Here is an 18,139-nt window from a genome sequence, read left to right as displayed (position 1 = left end):
TAAAAATGAGAACCTGGAAGAAATGGATAAATGCTTGGTTTCTTATAGTCTTCCACAGTTGAATAAAGAGAATGTAGCATATCTAAACAGCCCCATCACTATTGATAAAATTATAATGGTAATTAAATGTCTGCCCCAAAACAAAAGCCCAGGCCCAGATGGATTCACTAATGAATTCTTTCAAACTTTGCAAGAGGAACTACTACCAATTCTGGCAAGTATTTTTTATGAAATTTAACAAACGGAAACACTTCCAAATAGCTTTTATGAAGCCAACATCACCTTGATACCTAAACCATACAGAGATGCTATGAAAAAAGAAAATTACAGAACAATATAGCTGATGAATGCAGATGCAAAGATCCTCAACAAAATCCTGACAAATAGGATTCAATGCCTCATTAAGAAGATCATCCACTACGATCAAGTAGGTTTCATTCCAGGAATGCAAGGCTGGTTTAACATCTGTAAATCTATCAACATAATAAACAGCATCAACAACAAGAAAAATAAAAATCACATGATCATATCAATAGATGTATAGAAAGCATTTGGTAAGGTCCAACACCCATTCTTGATCAAAACTCTCAGCAAGATGGGAATGGAAGGAACCTTTCTCAATATAGTTAAGGCCATCTACCACAAACCAGTGGCAAATATTATCCTTAATGGAGAAAAACTAAAAGCCTTTCCTCTAAATTCTGGCACAAGACAAGGCTGTCCTCTCTCACCACTCCTATTCAACATAGCACCAGAAGTACTCGCTATAGCGATCAGGCAAGAAAAAGATATCAAGGGAATCCAGATAGGAAAGGAAGAAGTAAAACTCTCATTGCTTGCAGATGACATGATACTCTACTTAGAAAATCCTAAAGACTCTATCAAAAAGCTTCTAGAAACAATAGACTCATATAGCAAGGTGGCAGGCTACAAAATTAACACACAAAAAGCAATGGCCTTTCTATACACCAATAGTAATGAGGAAGAAATTGGCATTAAGAAAACAACCCCATTCACAATAGTGCCACACAAACTCAAATATCTTGGAATCAACTTGACTAAAAATGTCAAGGACCTATACAAAGAAAACTATAAAACTCTGCTCCATGAAATAAGGAAGGACCTGCGAAAAGGGAAATACATACCCTGCTCATGGATTGGCAGGATTAACATCATCAAAATGGCAATAGTCCCCAATGCACTGTACAGATTTAATGTGATCCCTTTAAAGATACCTGTGACATTCTTCAAAGAAGTGGATCAGGCACTTTTGAAATTCATTTGGAACAATAAACACTCTAGAATAGCTAAAGAAATCATTGGGAAAAAGAATATGGGAGGAATTACTTTCCCCAACTTTAAACTTTACTACAAAGCAATAGTTATTAAAACAGCATGGTATTGGAATAAGTACACGCCCTCAGATCAGTGGAATAGGCTTCAATACTCAGAGAATGTTCCCCAGACATACAATCACCTAATTTTTGATAAAGGAGCAAGAAATCCTAAATGGAGCAAAGAAAGCCTCTTCAACAAGTGGTGTTGGCACAACTGGCTAGCCACTTGCAAAAAACTGAACATAGACCCCCAGCTAACATCATGTATAAAGGTAAAATTCAAATGGATTAAAGACCTAGATATCAGACCCGAAACCATAAAATATATAGAACAACACGTAGGCAAAACACTCCAGGACGTCGAGTCTACAGGCATCTTCAAGGAGGAAACTGCACTCTCCAAGCAAGTGAAAGCAGATATTAACAGATGGGAATATATTAAGCTGAGAAGCTTCTGCACCTCAAAGAAAATAGTGACCAGGATACGAGAGCCACCCACTGAGTGGGAGAAACTATTCATCCAATACCTATCAGATAAGGGGCTAATCTCTAAAATATACAAGGCACTGACCGAACTTTTCAAGAAAAAAAAATCTAATCCCATCAAAAAAAGGGGAGAAGAAATGGACAGACACTTAGACAAAGAAGAAATACAAATGGCCAAAAGATACATGGAAAAATGCTCCACATCACTAACCATTAGGGAGATGCCAATCAAAATAACTATGAGGTACCACCTCACACCACAGAGATTGGCACCCATCACACAGAATGAGAACAAAGTTGGCAAGGATGTGGAGAGAAAGTAATTCTTATCCACTGCTGGTGGGAATAACGTCTAGTTCAACCTTTATAGAAAGCAATATGGAGATTCCTCCAAAAACTGGAAATCGAGCTACCATACAATCCATCTATACCACTCCTAGGAATATACCCTAGGAACACAAAAATACAATAAAAAAATCCCTCCTTACACCTGTATTCATTTCAGCACTGTTTACCATAGCAAGACTTTGGAAACAACCAAAAATGCCCTTCAACAGACGAATTACTAAAGAAACTGTGCTACATATACACAATGAAATATTATGCAGCTGTCAGGAGAGATGAAGTCATAAAATTTTCCTATATATGGATGTACATGGAATCTATTATGCTGAGTGAAATAAGTCAGAGAGAAAAACACAGCATGGACTCACTCATCTATGGGTTTTAAGAAAAATGAAAGACATTCTTGCAATAATAATTTTCAAAAGAGAAAAGAGCTGGAAGTTACAGATCACCTCATGAAGCTCACCACAAAGAGTGGTGAGTTTAGTTAGAGAAATAACTACATATTTAACTATGCTAATAATGAGAATGTATGAGGGAAGTAGAAAGCCTGTCTAGAGTACAGGCGGGGGGTTGGGTGGGAGGAGGAAGATTTGGGACATTGGTTATTGATATAGTGCACTGTTGATGGGTGGTCTTCTTTACATGACTGAAACCCAAACACAATCATGTATGTAATCAAGGTGTTTAAATAAAATATAAATAAAAAAAGAAAATCGAGTGGAACTTAGGTATAGTTTGATAATTACTGTGTGGAGCTGATAAGAAGCAAGATCTATGCCATGTTGGTGTTTGAGACTCTAATTTTCTCTTATAAGTCCCTTGGTGAGCATAGTGGTAAAAATGAAAGTGATAGGCATACCAATTGTGATTATGTGCATTTTACCAAAGTTCCTTGCAATATTATTTAAAAATCATCTACATTTCTATAGTATCAACAAACTAGAAAACAGATGAAGGAAACTACCAATTATAAATATATCAAAATAATAAAATAACCAGAAAAAAATTACAAAATAAATGAAAGATCAATATACTAAAAACTTTGTTATTGTAAAAGAAGTAGAACAAAACATTATCTAATGGGAAAAAATACTGATCATGAAATGGAAATATTAGTATAGTTAAAATAACCATAAAAATCAGAGTAAAATATAATGTTTATTAAAATTACAATGAAAGATTTTATAAAAACAAAGAAAATTTATTTTGCTTACAAATTGCTAAATTTGTAAGTAACTACAAAGACCCTAAATAGCCAAAGTAATCCCAAGAAAATTATTCCAAGGAAAAAAGAATAGAAGAGGATATAGCATAGTCTAAATTTAATCTAAATAACAAAGCTCAAATTATTAAAGTAATAAGCCAATGATTTTAAAAACAGACTGATCAATAAGACATAAATTGGAATCAATATGTAAGTCTACAAATGAATGAATAGCTAATTTACAACTTAAAGAATAAATAAATAATATTTTCAATATATGGCACTAAGAGAACTGGACAGAGCAAAAATTAGGTTCAACTGCAAAAGAATAAAAGTATCTACCACACACAATATTAATTGAAAATGAACAAATGGGAAACATTTGAATATGATATCTGAAATAGTAGAACACATTAAAAATTTATATGATTAATCTTGGGTATTAGCCTTATTATTTCATTAGAATTTTTGTTCCAAGGACAATGGAAAGTAATGTAAAAGTAAACAAATGAGATTGTGTTAAAATAAAAAAGTTTCTGCACAGAAAATAAAAGTGGTAGGCATAAAATAAAAAACAACATATCATGCTGAGCCAAATGCAAACAACAACAATTGCCACTCTCACATCGTTATTACTGTATTTTTTTAAAACTCATCCTTTTTCTTTAAAAAGAAAAAAGAAGAGCTTACTAAATCTTCTGCTGGTGCTTCACTAAATTTATTGTGAGTCAATAATTTTCAAAAATATTCTTTGTTTTTGTTTTTGTTTTTTTTGGGCCACACCCAACGATGCTCAGGGGTTACTCCTGGCTGTCTGCTCAGAAGTAGGTCCTGGCAGTCACGGCGAGGGGTGGGGTGGGGGGAACCATATGGGACACTGGGATTTGAACCAACCACCTTTGGTCCTGGATTGGCTGCTTGCAAGGCAAGCTATCTTTCCGGGCCCTCAAAAATATTCTTTCTTTTTCTTCCATCTCTTTAGTTTTTCTTTCAACTTTCTATTTATTTAATAAAAACATGTTGCCTTTAGGCTCCCTAAAAATGTATTATTATGAGTTATGTCAACTATGTAATGCATTTTTTTAAATAAATTAATTAAAAATATCAAATGGAGGAAATATTTAAAACTTACATTTACAAAGAAATCATCCATATAAATAACTCAAAACAAGAGGTTAACACCAAAGGGGGGAAAACAACTAAAATTCTACAAGGGAATTGAAAACATATATTACAAAATATATACAGGTTCCTGGACAATAAGAACATAAAAATATGTCCACAACATTTATTATTAGGAAAATCAAAATAAAAAATCACAGTGAAGAATCATTGCATACACTTCTGAATGGCTCCCAGGAAAAAGACAAGAAACAAGTGTTGTCTATAATGTAGAGAAAGTGAAATGATAGTACACTGTTAGAATGTGCATTTAAGAAAATAGCATTCAGGATACTAAAAATATTAAAAGTAGAAGTACTATATGATTTAGCAATTATATCTATGTGTACTTACAAAAAACAGATGAAAATACAAATTTAGAGAGATATATGCACCCCGTATTCATCTGCATTGCAGCATTGTTTTCAATACCCAAGATAATGACCAAATGTCCACTGATGGGTAAATGGATAAGATTATTTTTAGTACTATAAAAAAGTGTGCATATTCATTTGCTATCACTCACTGTATTTATAAATAAAAGAGAAAATTTGCTATTAGATACAGCTATGAACATAAGGAATAATATGTATAACGAAGTAAATAAAATAATAAAATAAATTGCAGAGCATTGCATTAATATTTAGAAGATAAAGAAACAAGTCCAATAAACAGTACAAAATCAAAGCTTTGGATTAAAGAAGAAAGTATGTTTGGGCTATATTCTGATGCTCAGGTATTCCAGACTATGTTCTGGCGTCACTTGGTGCTCTGGGTCATATGTGGTGTCAGAGGCTGAACAGGGTTGGTAGCATATAAGTCAAACACCTTAAATACTGTCCTATCTCTGGCCTGAAGCAAGACTTTTGATGATCATATGTTCATCATATGTTCATATGATGATGATCAAATGTTAAACTACCAAGTTGTTCATCTGAATATAAAGGAACATTTTGCAAAGTTATTGACTCTCTACAGAGACAAAACTCAAAAAATAATCATATTTACAAGATAGGTTACTTGCTAGCTCAAAGAATAGAAGACCAGAGGTAGATGGCATTTAATGTTAGTTGATCCTGAAGCTCAATGAGTTATTTAACTAGTTTCATTTGAATTGTTATTTCCATATAGATTTTAAATGCATGCTAAAAGTATTATGGACTAAATTGTTTTTTTCTCTGCAACCATCAAGGTCCAGAGAGAGAAGCTTCTCTACTCATCATTAACAACAAGAAACCCAACTACAATCATGTTTGTAATCACGTGTTTAAATAAAAATATTATTTTAAAAATAACAAGAAAATATTTCCCAAGGGCCTCTCATTAACCTGACATTATAACTCATTTTATTAGATTTAGTCACATGTTTAGCACTAAAATAAATTCTGTATGAATGTTGAGATTACACTATGATCAATTAAAATCACTTTGGATATAGTCAGTTTTCATGTTTTTATGCTGTTTTGCTACTTGAAGTGTATAAATCTATCTACACTATATGGACTACTGGTTAGTATATTAGATTACAAAAAAATGGTGCTAATCATTTATTCTGTCTGATAAATTTACAAATAATTACAGGAAAGGAATTTAATTGCTAAAACAAGATAGAAAATGGGAATTAAACTGGTAACCTTTTTAATTCTAGGTATTCTGGAGATTCTTTTCCAGTGAATAGGACAGTAAAAGTAATTCTGAAATATTGATAGAAGTATTCTGAATTAACCATTTTCTTTTGTTTTTTTTTCAGTTCTATGGTAATTCTTTTAGGGTATGTCAGATTATTTTTTCTTTACATCTCAATCTATGTATTTTCTAGGCTGGCGAGATAGTACAGAAGGCAGGGCACTTGCCTTGCATGCTAGCAGGCAAGGGTTTGATCTTTAGCACCTTATGGTTTCCCAAGCCCACCAGGAATAAACCCTAAACTCTGCTAGATGTGGCCCAAAACTAAAAACATTTAAAATAAATATTTTTTTATGATTTTTTTTTCCTGAAAAGGACAGAGTTCAAAATGTAAAACTCAAAATGCAAAAAAACAAAATGCAACCAAGGAAATCAGGAAAGTTCTTGCTACTATCACATTTCCTTCAAAACAATCTAGTTCTTAGCATAAAGTGAGATTAAGACAAACATTCCTTTGCTTATCCATTCAGAATGTCACTGCTGTTTTTGTTTGTTTTGGGGCCACCCCTGACTGTTCTCAGAGAATATTCTTGTCTATACGCACAAGGATCATGATTTGCTCAAGAAACCATATGAGGTTCTGGGGATTAAACCCAGGTAGGCTGTATGCAAGGCAAATGTCTTACCTGTTATACTATCAACTTGGTCCTTGCATTTTTAAGATAATTTATCAATAAGGGTTATGTAAATTGCTGTGATTATTTTTACAGACCAAACAGAAACTCTATCCATTGCAAGTGCTGGGTAATGGTTTGATCTCCAACAGAGAACACCCTTTCTAAATGGCCATTGGCTGCAGCTATGTGTTATGGGTTTGTTTATTTTTTAATTGCTCCACAGTAGTTCCAGAGTGTGAGGAGTGGAGTTCCATTGAGCTGGCATTTCTCGTTTTAATTTATGCATGAGTATGTACATTGTATTTTTCCCGCAGTTCTCAAAGAATTTTATGGCCCATTACCGAGTGACTAAAATGGGTGCAGATTTTGCCAGCCTCTGCCAGAAGATGTTTATTACTGTCATCATTCTTAGGAAAACCATGTTCCAGCAGGTTCAGGCAGTGTGCAAAACATAGCACATGTGTGAATTGGCCATTTCACACCACTCTTACAATATTGTCAGTAATACTAAAACGGAGGGAAAGACCTTGGGGAGAAGGATAAGCTACACATTAATTTGGTCATGAGGTTTTGTTATTTTGATCTTTGTTAGACCCAGTGATTCAAGTGTTGCTTGTTTTGTAAATGTCTCCTCAAAGTCAGAGAAGAGTTTCCTTTCATAGATGCTCACTTATAAAAGAGGGTCCTACTTCTTAAGATCATGTCAAGAATGGAATATTCTTGGAAGCTTCTCTAGGAGTCAGTTTATATATTATTTGTTAAAATATGTACCATATCTAGAAAACCTCTAAGAATCAGTACGTTGTTATTAGCTGACATGATTTGGGTGGAGGTTTCGAGATGTCTTATGAAGAGAACCAGTTCCCTCTCAAATCAATAGGGGGAAGGGACGTGGGTAAATAATAAGAAGGTAAAGAATTAAGGTAAATAGACCACACTACTACACTCATTAGAACTAAGGTTAAATTTAAGATAAATATATAGACTGAGTGAAATAGGCATCTGAAACTGATAGTTGAGGTAGAGAACTTTTTCCAGTGAGGTAAGAGAATGTTATCCTACGGTTACTTGTAATAATAAAAAGAGAATTTTAAAAAGAATAGTTCAAAGCTGAATAAACTCATCAAATTTAGCGACCAGTAAGAAAGAAGAAAGAAAAAAAAAAGAAAGCAGAAAGAGAAACTGCCAGGAATATATACTCATCAAACCCACAAATGTTGAATTGATGTTATCCTTGATACTTTAATAATATCCTGCATGATGATAATTGACATTAATAATCATTTGAAAAAAATACTGCCTGATTTTGCTTGGTTCCTTCCTTCCTTCCTTCCTTCCTTCCTTCCTTCCTTCCTTCCTTCCTTCCTTCCTTCCTTCCTTCCGCGTCCTTCCTTTTTCTTTTCTTTCCCTCTTTCCTTCCTTCCGTCCTTCCTTTTTCTTCTTTCCCTTTCCTTTCTTCGTTTCTTCTGTCTCTTTCTTTCCTTTCCTTCCCTTCTTCCTTCCCTTCTTTCTTCCCTTCTTTCCTTCCCTCCTTCCTTCCCTTCCTTCCTTCCTTTCTCTTTCCTCTCTCTTTCTCTTTCTTTCTCTTTCTTTCTTTCTTTCTTTCTTTCTTTCTTTCTTTCTTTCTTTCTTTCTTTCTTTCTTTCTTTCTTTCTTTCTTTCTTTCTTTCTTTCTTTCTTTCTTTCTTTCTTTCTTTCTTTCCTTCTTTCTTTTTCTTTCTTCCTTTCTTTCTTCTTTCTTTTTCTTTCTTTCTCTTCCTTCTTTCTTCTTTATTTTTTCTTTCTTCTATCTGTCTTTCTTTTTCTTCCTTCCCTTTTTCTCTTCTTTTCTTTCTTTCCTTCCTTGTTCTCTTTCTTTTATTCTCTCCTTCCTTCTTTCTTTCTCTCCTTCCTTCTTCTTTCTTTCTCCATCTTTTTCTTTTTCTTTCTCTTTCTCCATTCTTTCTTCTTTCTTCTTTCTTTTTCTCTTTCCTCTTCTTTCTTTCTTTCTTTCTTTCTTTCTTTCTTCCCTTTCTTTCTTTCTTTCTTTCTTTCTTTCTTTCTTTCTTTCTTTCTTCCCTTTCTTTCTTTCTTTCTTTCTTTGTTTCTTTCTTTCTTTCTGTTTGTCTTTCTTTCCTTTCTTTCTTTCTTTCTTTTTTTGTTTTTCTTCCTTCCTTCCTTCTTTCCTTTCTTTCTTCCTTTCTTTCTCTTTCTTTCTTTCTTTCTTTCTTTCTTTCTCTCTTTCTCTCTTTCTCTCTTTCTCTCTTTCTTTCTTTCTTTCTTTCTTTCTTTCTTTCTTTCTTTCTTTCTTTCTTTCTTTCTTTCTTTCTTTCTTTCTTTCTCTTTCTTTCTTTCTCTTCTTTCTTTCTTTCTTTCTTTCTTTCTTTCTTTCTTTCTTTCTTTCTTTCTTTCTTTCTTTCTTTCTTTCTTTCTTTCTTTCTTTCTTTCTTTCTTTCTTTCTTTCTTTCTTCTTTCTTTCTTTCTTTCTTCTTTCTTTCCTCTTTTTTTTTCTCTCTTTTTCTTTTTTCTCTTTGAATCAAAACCAGCAATGTTCATAGCTTACTTCTGGCTCTGGTCTCAGGGATTGCTTAAAAGTTTTAGCTTTATTTTCTTTTTTAACATGTTTTAGTAAATTATTTAAGAATCTCAATTACATGACATGTAAAATACAGTGTTTCATAATTCACAAACTAAAATTTGATCAGCCTTTAACTAAAATTCAAAATTAACTACATTTTTATTTTATAATTCACACTTTATTTTTAATTATTACCTTATTTTCAAGAGTTCACCAGTGGGATATGCGTGATTTACAATTACCTTGCATGCAGCTAATTTCATTTTGAGCTCAGTACTGTATATTGTCCCCCAATCACCACCTAGAGTAATTCCTAAACATAATAATAAAGAGTAGCCCTATGTATAAACTGACATGGCCTGACCCTCATTCCCCAAAATGAACAGGATGCATTACCTCCAACTATAAATATAATTTTCCCAACAGGCACCTTTTCCCCCCAGCTATTTAAAAATAATGGATTTTGGATTTTTTTGTTTTGTTTTGTTTTTGTTTTCTGGACCAGACCCAATGATGCTCAGGGGTTACTCCTGGCTATGCACTCAGAAATGACTCCTGGCTTGATGGACCATATGGAACGCCTGGAGATTGAACCACAGTTTTCCTAGGCAATCGTGGGCAAGGCAAGCTTCACCCCCAAGATTTTGGATTTAAATATAATCATTGTACCCTAAGGACAAGGAATGATTCCCATTAATCTATCCTGTTGTTTTGAATGCTACATTATTAACACTCAGATTTTGGTTTTTATGCCCAAAATCTACTCTAGTTTACATATATTCCAGAGAAATTTTCTGGAATGAACTGAAAATAGATTCAATATTATAACAGGTATCTTTAGGCACCTAGGAAAGAGAACTTTTACATTATTTATATTGTCACCAATAACCTAATATTTGTGTCTTTCTTAAATCTACAATATAGATTTTTAAAAGTCTGAATTTTTTTCATTTTGTTTTGTTTGGGAGATATAGCAGGCTGTTTCTGGGGCTTACTCCTGGCTGTGTTCTCAGGAATCATTTCTGACTGGCTCTTGGACAATATAGGCTTTCAGGGATCAAACCTGGGTCATCTGTGTGTAACATAGGCACCTTTGCTTGCTATATTCTAGCCCCTGTCAGTCGTTTTTATATGATGACGCCTAGTTTGGGACAAGGCTATTAAAATAAAATATAAGAAAAATTTAGTCTCTAAGAATTGTGATGATATTCAAAATCATTGCAAAAATACCTGTTTCTTTTTTAACTTGGATAATTTTCTGGCTTATGTGAGCCAGATATTCATTTACATTTTTACCTTCAAGGTTAAGTCAGTGTTGTCTTTTATTTATACTTTATGCAGAGTAATTTTGATTTATAACAAAATTTAGAGAGATATGTTATTTATCTATGCATCTTTAATTCCTGTACAATCATAGCCTACCCAGTATAAATATCAATTACTAGTATGATTACAATTGATGAACATATATATGGTAAGTCTTGACACTGATCACTCAAATTTCATAATTTACGTAGGATTCACACTCTTCTTGTGCATTCCACAGGTTTTGAAGAATATCCAAAAACATGCAGCCATCATTATGAGCTGATATTTTTCCATCCTAAAATTCCCATGCTTCTCTATTCATCCTTCTTTTGCCTCTATCAAATACATCCCAACCTAAAATTGGCTTTTTCTTTCTTTCTTTCTTTCTTTCTTTCTTTCTTTCTTTCTTTCTTTCTTTCTTTCTTTCTTTCTTTCTTTCTTTCTTTCTTTCTTTCTTTCTTTCTTTCTTTCTTTCTTTCTTTCTTTCTTTCTTTCTTTCTTTCTTCTTTCTTTCTTTCTTTCTTTCTTTCTTTCTTTCTTTCTTTCTTTCTTTCTTTCTTTCTTTCTTTCTTTCTTTCTTTCTTTCTTTCTTTCTCTTCTTCTTCTCTCTCTCTCTCTCTCTCTCCTCTCCCTCCCTCCTCCCTCCCTCCCTCCCTCCCTCCCTCCCTCCCTCCCTCCCTTCCTTCCTTCCTTCCTTCCTTCCTTCCTTCCTTCCTTCCTTCCTTCCTTCCTTCCTTCCTTCCTTCCTTCCTTCCTTCCTTCCTTCCTTTCTTTTCTTTCTTTCTCTCTCTTTCCCTCCTTCCTTTTTTTCTTCTTTTTTATTTTCAATTTTTTTTGGGTTTTGGGTCACACCCAGTGATGCTCAGGGGTTACTCCTGGCTATTTCTTTAGAAATCACTCTTGGCTTGAGGGGACTATATGAAATGCTGGGGGATTGAACCACATATACATATACACATATACAGTCCATCCTGGCCAGTGCATGCAAGGTAAATGCCCTACCGTTTGCATCACTGCTCCTGCCCCATGAGACTGCCTTTTTCTTAGTAATGTGTATTTTAGGTTCAATCCTTGGAACGGCATATGTCCCTCTTAGCACTGCTGAGAGTGATCCCGAAACACAGAGCTAGGTGAAGCCAGCGTAGAACATAGCTTTGTGATATCTTCCCCCCCCACCCCCCCAAAAAAAAAACTCAGTAAAAAAGACACTTTTAAGCTAGACAAAAATTGTAGTTTATAAAATAAATAATATAAAACTATTAAAATGTTTATAACAGAAACCATATAGACACTAGGCCTAATGTACTGAAGTACTTATAATAATACCTAGCAGTTTCTAGTTCAAGAAAATATATTTATAAAACAATTTTATAATGCCTTGGGCCCAGAGAGATAGCACAGCAGTGTTTGCTTTGCAAGCAGCCTATCCAGGACCAAAGGTGGTTGGTTCAAATCCCGGCGTCCCATATGGTCCCCCGTGCCTGCCAGGAGCTATTTCTGAGCAGACAGCCAGGAGTGACCCCTGAGCACCGCCAGGTGTGGCCCAAAAACCAAAAAGAAAGAAAAAAAAAGAAAAAAAAAGAAAAAAATTATAATGCCTTAACTAAACAGGGAATAGGAATCATTTTTAACTTACATATGTATATATTATTAAACCACATGCAGCAAATATATTTATAATTATTTTTGCAAATATTAACATATTTTCTCTATAGAACACCAAAAGACATAAGAATCTATAAAATACAGATGACTTGAAAAATATTACTAGTCAACTTAATGGAATAAATAGATCAAACAGAAACAGACAAAAGAAAAATAAGTGGAGTAAAATAAAAATTTAAGGAAGACCTGATCAAAAACAGGTGACAGCCCTATAAAGGGAGGGCTAAGAAGATAAAATAGCAGTTTGGGCCCTTGCTTTTCACATGGCTAACCTTAGTTCAATCTTCATTACTACATATAAGTCTCCTGAGTTCTTCCAGGAGTGAGACCTGATCACAAAACCAGGCGTAAGTTATGAGAACAGCGAAGAGCGGCCCCAAATTCTATATGAATAAATAGAAAATACTTGGACAAACAAAAAATACATAAATAACAATTGTGAGGGATGGAGAAATGTAAGAGATAACTTCCATAAGTTTCCTATGTTGAAAGGAGAAAAGTACAATAATTAACACTATTTCCCCAGTTTGATAATTTTGGGTAAAATGAACACATGTACTAAAAGGTACATTATTTCAAAACAAGAAAAAAAATCTCTGAAATCCTGAATCAATACAAATCAAATTTGGAAAGTGTTTTCTGTACATTATAGTCTAAATCTCATTGGGTGAAACCTATTTAAAACCAAAGCCATGTATACAAAAAGACCTTCAGAAAATAGTAACAACTACTTTATAAGCCTATACTGGTACCAAAATCAGATATGTAAAAGTAAAACTACAGAAAAACATTACACATGAACACAGGCACAAAAAAAAATCCCTAATGATACATTAGCCAATACATTTGGAAAATATAGATGATACTTTTGTCAATTCTATGTGATATATTTCAGAAATTATATTGATATGTCCTTTGAAAATGGAATCAATATAACTTATTTTATAACCTTGATTATGTAACTTTAAAACAAAATAAACCATGATATTTAAATAAGTAGAACATTTCTTGGAAGAATGTTTAACATCAATTTACCTTCAAATTATTAGCACATGAAAGTGATTTAGAACATACTCAATCTGTAAAGGTTTAAATAAGTTACTGTGAACATCATATTTATGTATTATTGATTTAATTTTGATCTTTATTTAGTCATCATCATTTATAATGATATTTTTATAAAGTTTCATGCATGAAGTTTTCTAACACCATATCCACCTCAGAATGTCAGAGCACCTCTCCCATGCCTCATTATTCCCTCCCATCCATCATCAACTTTCCCACTTCGTAAACTTGACTCTATAAGCTGACATTCAAATTCTGTTGCAATATACCATGTTATCCCCTAACTATACTTCTTTAATCATATGTAATAGTAAAATTATGAGTGCCTTTCCTAAGATAAGAAGCAAGGCATGATGATTTTTTAACTTATTCAATATTTACTTATAGGTCTTTACTGTGGCTGAAAACAGGGGAATATAAAGATCTGAGATAAGACAAAGATTTTAATGAAAAGAATAAACCCTTACTCGTGAACATATGACATGGCTGTATAGACAGATATCCTAAGAAATTCACTATTCTAAGAATTGATAAAGAAAAAATAAGTAAGTGGACAGAGAAATAGTACAGTGAGTAAAGCGGGTACAGTGAGTACAGTGAGTCTTGCACACAATGGATCATGGGCTCTATCTACTGAATATTTTTCAAATCTGATAAGTATCACCAAGGAATTAAATTAGTACTGATAGTATATACATTCTTAGTAGAAATATAAAAATATGTAAATTATGGTGACTTGTTGGGCATTTTATTATACAGTCAGCAAATTTGCCTATACTTACCTAAAATTTACAAATATGGTAAATTTCAATGCTCATGAAACTTAAGTAACAATAAATAAAAAACTGAAAATAATCAAAATCTCCATTAGCCAGTATAGTACATTCTTTGTAGTATATTTATATAAGTGGGTATTGTTTGAAATTATTTGAAAATAAGTTTGTAAAACTAATAAAAAAGTATTAGAGGAGCTAAAGTTGATTACTGTATGGTCTCATTTAGACCAAGTTCTAAATAAGTCAATATTAACCTACAGTAAAATAAAGCTTATCAAAGATATATTGATGTATATGTAATAAGAAAAAAGTATGTGGTTGGTGTAGAATATTTTTATTGTGATTTTGATTATACTGATTTAGTTAATAATTGTATAATATTGTCTAAAGTACACAAAATAAAAATCTAGCAAAGTTTATATGTAATTTAAATTAATATGAGAGAAAAATTACTATGTGATGTTTTTCGGTCTAAGTTTCTATTTTCTCAATACATTTTCATTTTGGTCTATGTTATATTAATAGTTGAACTAGAAAATCAGGTTTTCATATCACACTCTTCTAGTTATACTAATTACCTACTCTATAGAATAAAAGCTTGATATATAGACATGATTTTTGCATCTGTAAAAGTATGTTAGTATTCTTACACTTAGAGCTGGTTAAGCAGAAAATTAACCTGTCAAATTTACACTACCTTCATCTACAAAATTAGGGTAAACATTTATACTTTATAAACTCCTAGTGCAAAATCAGATGATTAAAACATTTATGAAAATCTGTGGCCATCAATATTTAGTGAATATATTTAAGACTTTCCCTTGACTTTTGTCATAGAAAATTTTAAGGTCCGATGTTAAAAGTAAAGTTAAACAAAATGCTTTCCGAAATCAAACATGTACTCTTATCTACTGAATCCTCCTGGGAGGGTATTTGAGTTTCTATAAGAGAGCCTGTCTTCTACTAACTGCCTTTGCAGATGTTGTGAGTACAGCACCTGTCATGCAGTTTAGGGTGAGAAGACAAGCATTAAGGAATGGCACAACAGTGGGAATAAGATAGGTCATCCTAGGGGAGCCTTCACTCTGCAGTGGTTTCTCATGTTGAGACCCTTAGACAGCTGAACTACATGAATCTTTTCTTACTCTCGGACTCAACCAAAAGACTCCCAAGTGAGCTATAAAAGTTATTTAATGCACTTTCTTTAGTATCTCAAATGTAGGGTTGAATTTGGGGAAGTTCAAAAAACATATTTTAAAATTTTTAAACTTTAATTTTGCTTTGGTTACTTTTCAGTTATAGTTAAAAATAAAATTCTATCTTTAAATGCATGTATACCAAAGCTCTAAAACTGCAGATAGACTTATATAATGTCTTGATAACTGCCTTATAGGAAGCAAACTGTGATGCTTTCCTAAATATACTACATTTTCTTTATGGACAAAGATGACTATTTTATCAGACCACAGGGGATGGAGATTTTTAACAAAATTTCAATGACATAGAAAACTAGATGAGAAAAATGCAGAATGTACTAAAGTCATCTACTACCTACAAACACAGAATACTTTATAACTAATATAAAAGTAAACCAAAGCCAATGGGTTAGTTTTTAATGTCCTATAGGGCCCATTTAAAAGGGTAAACACAAACGTTTAACTTTACTAGTGCTTCTCTTCATCACAAAGGCAGTTTTCCACTGTCATCTGAGCTTTTTGATAACCATCTATTAGCACAAGTCATTTTAATTTACCTTTAGCTGTAAAAATTGAAAAGGTAAAAATTATCAAAAAATGTACCATTTAAAAATAGTTGATTTTTTAAAAAGTATATGTAAGAGCCCTTATTTTTCTGAAGGGGTCAAGTGTAAAGGAGTAGTGCAATGACACTCTCATCTTCTCAATATAAGCCAGGGCATGCTAAATATTTAATTTGATAAGAATATTAAAGGGTTTTTAGTATGATTATTGAACCAGCTGTTGCCTATCTTTAACTTCCAATTCACAATAATATCTCTAGTTATAATCCTGTGTCCCCTAGTGCTTTTAGGAACAAAATGCTTTATGACTGATGAAAAAAAATTCTTACTGGGTGATCATGCTGAGTAGTGAAGATTGTTCCCATCCCAGGCATATAGGGATCTTGCAGAAATAGGGTTAATTCTCTACTCCTGGAGCCAGTAGTAGCTCCCACACCTGTCAACCATCAAGGTCTGGCTTGCCAGGAACCTAGGAGAGAATGGGCATGGGCACAGCTGTAGCAAATTAGTGTATCCTGAGGTGGTCCAGCATAAAAGATGTGAACTCTTGCATATGTCTCTATGGGGTTTTGACTGATCCAAAAACTATGTTGCTATGGGAATCAAGAGTGACAGGAGCTTAGAGATGTCTATCAAGCCTTCCTTAATAAGATACAATCTGTAACGTTGTATAGGGGACTACATTTATGTATATTTCTTTATATTTTTATAATGTCATTTGAGATTACATCAGGATTGTGACATTGATAACTTCTCAAAACTTAAATTATTTGTAAATAATCTAATATAATAATTTCTATTACTATGCGATTTATTGAATGCATTTAATGATTGTCAATGCCTTATTTTAAACTTATATATTTGTCACAACACAACACTCTTCTATGGATATACTGGAGAAAGTGATTAAAATGATTACTTGGCATTATTAAATAAAATCAATTCTTTTCTGGAGCTGTTGTAATAAAATAAATAATAAATGGAGTATAAAGATAAATATAGGGACAGTTTGTGGGTGTGTTTGGCACTTTGATGATGGGTGAGTTAAAGTCAACTTTACGTTTTAAGTATGACTATAAAAACTATTAATCATCTGTTATTTTTAGAACAATACTTTAACTTTGTACTTATTAGTGATAAAATAAGTGTAAATGAAAAGGGCTAAAATGTGCACAAACTTTTAGAATTTGTACATTTATTGAACAAGTCCAATAGTAGGATAAAAGTTGACTATTCAATTATAACAAACTAAAATATTAATTATTGTGAACTAAAGTTATAACTGGGACTTTTTCTTAATTTTGTTAAAAATATCATTATGTCATAATAGAGTTCCATATTCTCTATGAATATAAGATGTTCTAGGCCTTTGAGACCTGCCTGTTTTCAGTTTGTGTACAACATAAAAGGTGTAGAGTTGTAGGAAGGATATATAGTGGAAAAATATAAAAGGTGCAGGGAACATAGAGGTATGCTTACATGCTATTTTACATTCCTGTTATTCAGTTTCTCTAGTGGAATATAAATTCATTATTTCAAGCAATATGGGATAAAGGCATAGCAGGATGCAGTGTTTTCCCTTCCTTCTGTACAGAAATTCAAAGAAAGTGGGAGAAGAGGGATACATCTTAGTAATTCTAAAAAATGTAGTACATACTCTCAATAGAGGAACAAAAACCTCAAATATATCTAATTGCTTATGACAGTTTGGCTGATTGACTATATTTAAATCACAGTCAACCACCAAAGTATACATTAGTATAAAAATTGCAATGTTAAAGAAAATAATAAAATAGCTTATTGGCTTAGCGAATTTTTCAGAATTCTGCAGGGTTGTGATGAAATATTTCACACTCTGGAAGCATTGTTAATGCAAACACAATAAAATCAATTTTGAAAAAAGATCGTTTTACAGATCTCTCTTTTAGAAGTGGAATTTTTGAAAGGGAAGTGGGCAGTGGATGGGATTGTTCATAAAAATCAATAATATTTTAAATTGTGGGAATTTTGTATTATACTTAAATAAAAAATCATAGAAGAAAGTCCAAATAATTGTCTTAGAGACTTTTCCATGACACACCCTTGTTAAAAACTAGAGGGCAATGTAAGTTTAGAATTAATTGCTTATTCGTGTTTCTGTAACCCCTGCCTTTGCTTAAGACACAAATAC

This window comes from Suncus etruscus, chromosome 4 (assembly GCF_024139225.1).
Source record: "Suncus etruscus isolate mSunEtr1 chromosome 4, mSunEtr1.pri.cur, whole genome shotgun sequence".
Lineage (NCBI taxonomy): Eukaryota > Metazoa > Chordata > Mammalia > Eulipotyphla > Soricidae > Suncus > Suncus etruscus.
This window is presented reverse-complemented; position numbering follows the sequence as displayed.